Source organism: Neoarius graeffei, chromosome 1 (assembly GCF_027579695.1).
Source record: "Neoarius graeffei isolate fNeoGra1 chromosome 1, fNeoGra1.pri, whole genome shotgun sequence".
In the NCBI taxonomy this organism is placed as follows: domain Eukaryota; kingdom Metazoa; phylum Chordata; class Actinopteri; order Siluriformes; family Ariidae; genus Neoarius; species Neoarius graeffei.
Window position 1 is genome coordinate 80198963 of NC_083569.1, and position 11962 is coordinate 80210924.

Genomic DNA, 11962 nt, shown 5'->3' on the forward strand with positions numbered 1-11962 from the left:
CCTAATACCCTAGTGCGCAGGCGTGTGTGTGTTCTTGAATTCACCTGTTACGTGATTAGTTCTATGACCAGTAAAATACTTCTCCTCCTTCCGTCCCGCGAGTGCTTGCTACGACATGGTGGTTTTTTTAACTGGATTCCACACCGATGAGGAACTCGAAGTAGCACCTGAGTATTACTGGCATAGCGAGATGTGAAAGTACGGACTGGAGTTACAATTGTTAAACACAACACAATAATATGCATAATGCAATATTGATGTTCCCTGGTCTATGAACAGAATGATATAAACGACATTTACCATCCATATCGAGATACTTTGTGGTTGTAAATGTGTAGATATCATAGTTTATTGGGTCAGCTTCTGTTAAAACATTGCATAAGTCTAGTCTTCTTGTCTAGTTAAGTCTAGTCTAAATGCGGAATAAACATGGAAACACTGTCATTCAAGCCAGGTGCCTCTGTCAGCTCTGGGGGCTAAGCACCCCCAAAGATCAGATGCTAGAATCGCCCCTGGTAATAACTACAGAGGAGTTCGCCTTCTAGAACATCCAGTGAAGGTTTGAGCAGAGGTGGGTAGTAACGCGCTACATTTACTCCGTTACATTTACTTGAGTAACTTTTTGGGTGAATTGTACTTGTAAGAGTAGTTTTAATGTAGGATACTTTTTACTTGAGTATATTTGTGAAGAAGAAGCGGTACTTTTACTCCGTTACATTGGGCTATATTCTGCTCATTACTCGCTACTTTATTTTTATTTTTATTGATCCGTGCGATGCGTGGTCTGTTTGTTTATGTTTTGTCGAGACTTCCAGCAGAGGCTCTGTCACATGACAGCATCTCACCGATCAAATGTAGCAGCCAGAGCCATAGTGGGAGGAGCTTTGGTTTAACTCCGTTTCACCAATCAAACAGAGCCAAGCCGCCGATCGCGCCCGCACACAAAATTCCCGCAGCAAGGCCAGTCCTGGGCCCTGTACTACGAACGGAGGTCAACCTACCCAGAAGTAACCCAGGGTTCCCCCGCTAAACCGGGGTTGACAAAACCTGGTTATCTTGTTTGGGGTTAAATGGTACTACGACGCCAGTTATGAAGTTGATTTGTTGAACCTGTGTTAACCTTATCAGGGTTAATGCGCGTTCACGTTAAAGGGGAGGTTATCAGCGCAAATCACCACTGTTCACAATGGCACGGTCGCCGTACTTCACGGAGGAAGAATGCGCTGTCATAATGCAAAGCTACGAGGAGTTCAAAACAACATTAAGAGCAAAATCTAACACAGCGGCTGCCAATAAGGAGCGGCAAGCATGTTGGCAACGAATTGCCGATCGGGTAAATGCGCAAGTACATTCTCCCTTCTACATGTTCCAGAACAGAAGTATAGGATGAGAGAAAGCTTCATGATCAATCACAAGTCACAGAAAATGGTCCTTCGACGTGGCCCCAGTCATATATAGCTTGTTTAATGTCCGAAAAATCCTGAATAAAATTTGGTATGGTAAATTCATGGAGTCGCCTACTTAAGCTGATCTGTGCACAGAGTCACATGAATTAGGATGACTGACTGTTCAGTCCCTTTGACTAAGTTGGTGTCGGTCCTGTGAACATTTCAGAGGCAACAGCAGTGCCAAACGCACCTGGCAACAGGTGAAATATAACAACATGATTCATAATGGTGTGTGTGTGTGTGTGTGTGTGTGTGTGCGCGTGCAAGCAAGCATTCATTTGCCTTTTATTTATTCAAGTTTTATCTGTTTGCCTAATAGTTCAAATTGTTTTGTATATAGTTTATAATGTTGTTGTGTGATATTAATGATAATATTGTGGGAAACTACTTTGCACGGACGTTCATTTAATTTATTCTATCGTCATTTTGTTTGTTCTATTTTTGTGTATTTTATTTATTTATCTGTTTGTCTAGTTGTATCTATTTTTCTAATAATAATATATTTTTTGCATTAATAGTTTGTTTTTTCCTATTAAAATAATCTTGTGTTCTTGTTATAACTTTATCTATTTATCTGACTGTTTATAGTTGTATCTATTTTTGTTACAATTTCAATATTTTTAATATAGAAAGTTTGTTTTTTTCTATTAAAATGTTCTTGTGTGATAACTAGTTCTTGTGTTATTTATTGTAGTTTTATCTATTTTGTATCTCAGACTTAAATATTTTTGTAAAACAAGTGTTTTTCTATAAAATATTCTTGCGTTCTTGATAACGATGTTCTTGAGTGGGTTCTTTTTTTTTTTTTTTTACAGAAAAGCCGTTCTGCATGGACATTCATTGAAGGCCTCATTGTTTTTTAATGGTTATTTATGAGCGTTTAGGGGTTACAATAATGTAAGTCTAGGTTGCTTTATATAAAAGGTATGTCCAGAAATATTGATGTCACTGTCTAAGCAGAGGGATCTGGCTTCTTTAGACGCTGTCTTCTTAAAACTGAATAAATATTTAAAAAGAGCCAAATGAGCCAGTCTTTTGAACGGCTCTTTTCAAAGAACGGATCACAAAGATGCGATCAAAGAGCCATAAATCCCATCTCTAATCTGCGCTCCGATATCGCACGGGTCATCCAGGTACGCTGGCATTGTCTCTAGAGGAAATGTCGGTGGAGAGGTGGTGTTTAAAAAGGGTGTGGTTAATCGGAAACCTCGGGTTAACCAAGAACATAACCTGAGACGAGCAGGTTTGAGATGCAGCGTAAGTTGCCATGGCAGCATACCTCGGTTTGAACATAGCCAACTTTCGTAGTATGGGTTAATCGGGAAGTTACGCTGCACGTGATCAAGTTACTCTCGAAGTTACCCTGGTAAGCCAGAAAACCCGCTTCGTAGTACAGGGCCCAGGTGGAAAAGAGCACGGAAGCAGAAGAAAAATGGCAGAGACAGCGGCCAGCGTTTCTCATCAAGCCGAAGACGCACACCCCTGGCCACACATACAAACCATGTTCACTCTCCAAACAACAAAAAATAATAGCTATGTTATGCGGTGTGTAATGGAAATTTCTAATAAACACTTCAAGGCAAGGCAAGGCAAGTTTATTTATATAGCACATTTCATACACAATGGCAGTTCAATGTGCTTTACAGAAGTAAAAACAAAAACAGTAAACAATAGAGAAATAAAATTACATAAAATATTTTATCTTTATTCTAAAATAATTAATTAAAAGAATTAAAAGAAAATAATAAGAATTAAACAATAGTAGAAATAAAATATTAAAATGCCAAAAAGAAAAAGGAGAAAAAGAAAGAGAAAAAAACTAGCAGAATAAAATAGAATAAAGTTAAAGTAAATTTAAAACATGCAGAGAAAGTAAAGATTATAAAAAATGTAAAATATTAATTATTTAACAGAAAGCATCTGAAAACAACTTGGTCTTTAACCTAGATTTGAAGCTGCCAACAGCAGGAGCATTTTTAATGTCCTCTGGCAGTTGGTTCCATAGATGTACTGCATAGTAGCTAAAAGCTGCTTCACCACACTTTGTTTTAACAACTGGTTTTAATAGTAAATTTTTCTGTTGCGATCTGGTAGATCTGATTGGGTTAGGTCGCTGCAACATATCAGAGAGGTAATTGGGCCCTGTACCATTTAGAGATTTGTACACCAGCAGCAATGCTTTAAAGTCAATTCTGTAGCTTACTGGAAGCCAGTGAAGGGACCTTAGAATTGGAGTAATGTGCTCTGTTCTTTTTGTTCGTGTGAGAACCCTAGCCGCTGCATTTTGAACCAGCTGAAGTCGTTTGATGGTCTTTTTTGGCAGGCCTGTGAAAAGGCCATTGCAGTAATCAACCCTACTAGAGATGAAGGCATGTATTAGTTTTTCCAGATCATGTTTTGACATAAGTCCTCTTAGTTTGGAAATGTTTTTTAGGTGATAAAATGCCGTTTTAGTGATTGCTTTCATGTGACTATCAAAGTTTAGCTCGCTGTCAATGAAAACACCAAGATTTTTAACCATTTCTTTAGTCTTAATCCCTTTTGTGTCAAGAATAGTGGTAATCCTGAGTCTTTCATCTTTTTTCCAAATAGAATTACTTCTGTTTTATCTGTGTTCAGCTGAAGAAAATTTTGTGAACGCTTAACAGTCGTCTTTTCAGTCATTTATTAAAGTAAATCATACAAAGGTATATAAGAAAGGAAAGAAAGAAAATTAAAGCAGAACATCACCTCTAGTGATGTGAGAGTACGCGCGCGCACTCTGAGTTGTGTTTTAGTGGCTGCTATCCATTATACTCTAAAGCAGGGGTGTCAAACCTGATCCATAAAGGACCTTGTGGCTGCAGGTTTTCATTCCAGCCATGCAGCAGCACACCTGACTTGGCTCATTCAATCAACTGAACTGTCTTCACACAGTCAAATACTTGCAGCCACACCCACCCTTGATTAAAGGGTGGGTGTGTCAGTTGATTGAATAAGCCAAATCAGGGTGCTGCTGCATGGCTGGAATGAAAACCTGCAGCCACACGGCCCTTTATGGATCAGGTTTGACACCCCTGCTCTAAAGGCATTTGCTTACTGCTTGCATCTTCACGTGATTGGCTCAAGATTTTCTATGAAGCTTTGTTAGAGCGTGCACCTGGCGTGCGGGCAGATGCGTAGTTATGAGAACTCAGGCACCCTGCTTATCACCACCAAGGTCAGGAGAGGTGGTTACATCATGAGAAGATGCAAGCTAGGATGAACTCAAGCACCCTGCTCATTACCACCAAGGCCACAGAAAAGCGATTACAACATAGGAAAAAACATCTTTCTCAGTATAGGCCACTTGACCTCAACACACAGAAACACAGAGAATAATAAATGTTCATCCATTAAAAATTCCCTCACAGGCATGGGCGTAACGGCCATAGGCACTGGGGGGGACATGTCCCCCCCAATATTGGGAAAGTACCAATCTGTCCCCCCCAATATTTGGCGTATTAAATCAATATGAGACAAATAATATGCCATCCTGAACCATGGCTATATAATGAATCCTTGTTATGTCCGATTTACTTTCAATTTAGGAAGCACAGAGAAACAAACAAACAAAAAACCTTTGCGACCACCCCCTATGATTGTGCACTTGGGTCAGCCCATGTGGTTCGTTGGTTTGAAAATCCACTCAGTCGGACTGTCAGGTAGGCTGCTGGTGGACACATTCAAATGGCGGTAGCCGCAAAGAAAAGGAAGGACCCATGGGCGTAAAAATGCGTATGGACGCGTCCATACCAATATTCAGCTGAGTTTAAAATGTCCATACCATTTTTGAATGGAGAAGCCGCGATGCGGGAAACGCTGAATAAAAACACCAAACGCGGTATCGCTTCCAGCTGATTTTCAGTTGTGAACAGACCTCTCAAAGACGGCTGACTATTGGTGGGGACAGCAGGTAAAAAAGCTTTATGAAGCTTTGATTGGCCCGCCTCCCGTTGCCTTGACGTTGCTATGGTTTTTGATTGGCCCACCTCCCGTTTCTTTGACGTTGCTATGGTTTTTGATTGGCCCACCTCCCGTTGCCTTGACGTTGCTATGGTTTTTTGTTGTCATTGGCTGTAAGCAGTAGCAAGCGGTAAAATCAGCATCCAGCTCGCTGCTACAGCAAAACAGCACACAGACAGTGATGTCGGGCAATAAAAGAAAACGTAAGGAAGACATAATATGACATTTTTGTCATATGATCCTGTAACAGCAAGGAGTTTCTGTTTGCAATCTCTCTCTCTCTATGTCTGTCTGTCTCTCTCTCTCTCTCTCTCACACACACACACACACACACTAATAAATGCTTGTAGGTAATGCTAAATGTTTACTTATATTTACTTTTTTCTTGCTCATTGTTTGCATGTATATACATATGTATATATGCATGTGTATATGCGTATGTATGTAACCTCTGCAATAAAATGTAAAAATGTGAAACAATGGTCACTTAACCCTTTCAACTTAATGAATAAACATTTTTGCAAAATGCACTACAACTACCAAAACTCTTCACACTTCTACCACCCATACCTACATTACTTCCAGATTCTGAAATTGCAGTAACTCAAAAGGAAGCACATGATGTTTCAAATGTGTGAAAATAGTAAAAGTTGTGTGAAAATGAAGCAGCAGCACATAATTTTGATTGATTGTGTTGTTGTATTTTGGGTAGGTCATCCACTACAGTGAAATTCACAGCAACTTCAATGTCCACTTTCTCTGTGTGATAATGTATTGCCCGTATACATGCAGATGTTAGCCTAAGTCTAATGGTGATGATACACGGGGCAACTTTTTGGGCAATGTTGCCGAGCAATGTTGCTGGCAACGGGCAACTAGGTGAGACACAGGGCAACTTTTCAGGGCAACTAACAATGGGCAACAACAGTTAGCAACGGCAGTTTACAGTTAGCTAAAAAAAATCGATGTCTTAATTTTTGCTGTGACCATTTAATCAAGCTGTCTGTTGTTTTTTAGAGCTTTGGTGAGGTAAATTCCTCCATATAGAATATTAAAATAACTTACCGGCATAAAAACAGATGAGGAGTCTCTCCATCTCTTCACTCCACTGACACTGAGCGGCCGCCATATTTGTTTGAAATTTCTGATCCGAACCTCACCGGAGGTCACATGACTCGATACTCGCGTTCTGATTGGCTTATCTCAAAAAGTTGCCAGAGATTATCAAAACCATTCGACTGAGTGTACCTGGTGCTAAAAATCAAAATAACACAAAGGAATGGACAACCAATCATTTGTACAGTGTAGGCCACATTTCATGCGACAACCATGGCGCACTGGGGCGCTTGGCCAAATTATGTCCCCACCAATATCAACACCGTTTTTACACCCTTGGAAGGACCAACGGGCTGACATTCGCCTTTTTTTCCAGACGAGTCACAGACATGATGAGTCTGTCACAGAGAGTCACAGGCATGATGGAGGAAGGGAACAGACAGAGACCTGCTCTGAAGATGAACTGGTAAAGAGCATTGTATTACGAGTCCTTAAAACAACTTTATTTTTAACCTCATCATAGGCTGCATGTCATCAGTAGGCTAGTAATAAGAGCATACTGTCCTTTAATTAAATGTAAATAAATTAAATAAAATTATTATTTTGGTCAGTCATTATAGAGGGATTTCACTGACGTCACCCGAAACCGGAAGTAAACAGACCCTGCGCCATATTGGAAGACCAACAAACTCGTGATTAGGGGGAAATAACGGCAGCGGTATGTGAACCCACGAGAATAAAGTGGAGTGGCAAACGACTTAAACAAATCTGAGCTGTTTTATTTATGATTTATTGGCCCAAAAGTAGACTTGAAAGAAACCTGTGTGAGACTTGGCAAAAAACTGTGGATATAATGGATAAGTCTGTGCATGATCTGCGGACACTTTGAGGTAAGCAAACGCAAGAAATTCAGATTTAAAACATGCTAAACTGGCCCCAAGTTGATAACTGTATGAGGAGCAAGCCTCCCAGACTTCTACAATTTAATAATAATAATAATAATAATTTTAGGATGGTTTGGGGCTTGCTCTCCCTCCTATTATATAAATAAAGCATAGTTGTTGTGTAGGCATAGATCATAAATACATATGTATAATTTGGATAAATTAACCTAAATTATGGATACCTTAATAGTAGCAAAAAGTATTAATTTTTCAACTGAAAAGATATATTATTAAAAGATAAATATCAACAAGATTACCTTGGCCATAACTATATGTAGGTTATTCTTAACCAGGGGCGTGTTTAGCCTATTTTTGGGGGTGCTCAAGCACCCCCCAAAATGAGCTCAGCACCCCCTAGCTCAGCACCCTCAAAAACACTGCTTCTGGATGTAATTTTCAGAAATAAGTGCCCTTGTGCACTGCGCAATGAATGTGTGCGCAGTAAGGTATTATGCAGAGACCCGTCCACCCGTAAATTTGACGGGCGATTGCCGATTTCAACGGGCAAGTATACACACAGACGGATACTGAAACGGACGATAATGCCGAAATTTTCGCACATGAATACTCCCACATGTCATCCGATAAATCCAGTCATGTTCCACACACGGACTGGCCATCGGGAGTAGCGGGAGTTTTCCCGGTGGGCCGGTGGTTCAGTGTGGGCTGGCGGAGAAAAAAAAAAAAAAACAGTTGCGCGCTGGCCTTTAATATGATAAGCAATGTTAACAGTTTCTTTAAGAAACTGTTAACATTGCTTATTACAGTTGCGCGCAACTGTTAACATTGCTTATCATATTAAAGGCCAGCGCGCAACTGTTTTTTTTTTTTTTTTTCTCCGCCGGCCCACACTGAACCACCGGCCCACTGGGAAAACTCCCGCTACTCCCAATGGCCAGTCCGTGTGTGGTTCCGCCATCATTTACAAATCGTAAGAAACACAGTTTAATACGAAAAATACTGAAAACTTGAAATGAAAAATCAGAATATTTCATCGCTTCCGCCATTTTGGCCCGCACTGAATCTTGTAACATGCGGACTGAATAAATCGCGAATTCTGATTGGTCGAAAATTGCCAAACACCCTGCGTTGTAGTTTCCTCTTTCTTGGCGGGAGAACTGCATTTTTTTTGCTGACTCACTCTTCTGGATCAAGATGAATCCCAACAAACGCCCCAAATTGAATGTTACAAAAATTGATTCGTTTTTCCACAAAAAGACAGAAAAGGTATGTGTGATACATTGATTAACAAGGGGGTTTCATGGGGGTATGTGGCTGTATTCCTGAGAATACAATAACATAGGACTCAAACTATTCACCTGGAAAATGAGGTGCAGTTTTCAAATATCTGTAGGCCCTAACAGTACAACTTTTGATATTTCAGAAAACTGCAGAACCATCAGTCCCAAATAGTAATGCAGGCGTTACAGCACATTTGAGTAGTTTGGTCAAAATATTATGGATGACAGTCAGTGACAGACATTCTGCGATTTAATTTGTGCCACGTAAAATAGAATACTGTTGGGTTTTTTTTATTAAATACTGTAACTAGATCAAAAGATTATATACAATTCATTGTTGTTTATTTTCTTTTCACTTTTGTTACCAAATCAAACACCATACATACATCTGATACATTCAGGAGTGAAACTGAAAAAAATACAAAGTAAAAATATGCAATATTTCTGATAAAAAATTACACGCCATTTCACCCTGAAAATGTCCTAGAATGCAGGAAATGAAGTCTAAATTTCAAAAATTTTCTGGGGGGGCATGCCCCCAGACCCCCCTAGAGGAACTTCGCGCCTGCGGCGCTCATCAGGATTATATTAAATATAATTTTTGACTGGTAATTTTCTTTTTCTGCCTAATACCCTAGTGCGCAGGCGTGTGTGTGTTCTTGAATTCACCTGTTACGTGATTAGTTCTATGACCAGTAAAATACTTCTCCTCCTTCCGTCCCGCGAGTGCTTGCTACGACATGGTGGTTTTTTTAACTGGATTCCACACCGATGAGGAACTCGAAGTAGCACCTGAGTATTACTGGCATAGCGAGATGTGAAAGTACGGACTGGAGTTACAATTGTTAAACACAACACAATAATATGCATAATGCAATATTGATGTTCCCTGGTCTATGAACAGAATGATATAAACGACATTTACCATCCATATCGAGATACTTTGTGGTTGTAAATGTGTAGATATCATAGTTTATTGGGTCAGCTTCTGTTAAAACATTGCATAAGTCTAGTCTTCTTGTCTAGTTAAGTCTAGTCTAAATGCGGAATAAACATGGAAACACTGTCATTCAAGCCAGGTGCCTCTGTCAGCTCTGGGGGCTAAGCACCCCCAAAGATCAGATGCTAGAATCGCCCCTGTTCTTAACAACAGCTGTAATATCATGAACCAAGCCACTAACAACATAATTGTAAGCCTGTAGCCCTTTGTAGGCCTTCAAGTCATCAGCAGTGTAGGCACTGGGTGTAAACAACAAATAGTTTACAATGTCTGGGTAGCAAACAGATGGCAGAATTGGTGTCAGGTCCTCCTTATGTTTCCATTCTCCCTTGCCCCGAGCCTTATCATATGGGTCAAACCCATCAATCACAGCCAGTTTCTCCACATACCGTGCCCTTTCTGCAGCTGGTAATGTACTCACATAACCAGACTTATCAGCCATCGTGTCACTTCACTCTCGCTCGTAGTTTGTTTTGTATGTATATACTTGAGGTCTTCCAATATGGCGCCCTAACAAAATCTCGCGGTACGGTGACGTCATGCGGTAGCCCTCTATTCTTGAACGCCTCCATATTTTTGGGCCATTTATTTAGATAAAGTCAATATATTTTCTACAAAGTTCTATGTTGTTTTGACCTATTAACCAGGGTAATGCTCCTTTCTATTGCTTTGGTAGCCATTTTTTTGTAGCAATTTGGCATTTCTGCATTTGTTTGAAATGTGTGTGTGTGTGTGTGTGTGTGTGTGTGTGTGTGTGTGTTTGTGTTTGTTTGTGTGTGTGTGTGACTAGCTCTGGTGTGACAGATTTTCATGCAATGTTTTACATGTTTTTTGTATGTTGTATTGCGTTACATGTTTTGCAGTTGCACATTCTGTTTTGTGTTTTGCCTGATACACAATAAAAAAAAAAAACAAGATATAAATGTTAACATGTTCATTGGTAATTGTATTCATCAAAACAATGTTCTAGATAAGCACATCTTTATCAATAGGCCCATATAAAAACTGCACGAAATGCATTTAAAAATATTTTGGGAAGGGCTCAAATTTGGACCCCCCCAATATTTATACCATGGTTACGCCCTTGCTCACAGGTGTCACATGTGTCTCCCCAAACCAGTGGACGTTTCAGCTTATAAAAACTCAATGTCGAATTTGAGGAAACACATTGCGGTAAGTAGGCTATGTGCTTTTGGCTGTCTTCGTAGGCAGACGTTAGCTAGGGTTGCCACCTGTCCCGTAAAATACAGAATCGTCCTTTATTTGGCGATTAAATCTTGTGTCCCATATTGAACCGATACGGGATGCGATTTGTTCCGTATTTTCATAAATGTCCAATACACATGTCTGTCTCACACATATCAACACTAAATCTAACAATAATGAACAAAATAACACAGGAAATACTCCGTTGTGGGATCTACCCAGGACACAAACCCCTCCCCTCTGTCACGCTCTGTGCCTGGCTGCCTGCGTCACTACGTGTGGTGCTGTCACGGTTGCCTAGAGACAGACAACACACACCGGCGCTGTTCAAAAAACCCGGGCCTTTTAAAAATGTCTGCTGCACCCGGGACTCCACCACGTCCTCAAAAGCGTAAATGCTTACAAAAATACAGAAGTGAGTGGGAAGAGGTACCGGTACATCCTTGGCTGGACAGCATGAGTGGAGACGACTACAGAGCAAACTGTAAAGTCTGTCGGTGAGTGTTTTCAGTGGCGCACGGTATAATAGTAAAAAATAAATACATACATAAAAAATTTTATTTTATTAGTGTGTTATATTATTAGCTTTCTTGATCACCCCTTTACTAAAAACACCTACAAAATAAAACATACCACTGCTGCAGGCACCCTACCCCATAGGAGTCGTGCCCGAGATGGTCATAGCCCCAAGGAGCCATGGTGGGCGTCCCTTATTTTCATTTCTGAATGGTGGCAACCCTAACGTTAGCCCTGTTGTAACATCATAAATAGCTGTAAAATACATTTTGTGGAAATGTATTGACGCACTGCGGCCTCAGACGGCAAGATAACACACACACACACACACACACACACACACACACACACACACGAGAACCAAGAAATAAACCTACAAAAAATCTTCCTAACAATCACTTTTTATTGATGTGAAACCAAAAACTGCTCATGAAAATAAGGTTGCTCGCCTAATGTCAGCTCCTCAATAGCGTTACAGTTGTACACGGCTCTGGTCAAAAACTGGGAATGGAAGACTGGTGAAAACTTACTAAATAACAAAACGCGTAACATATCTAACAGTTCAAT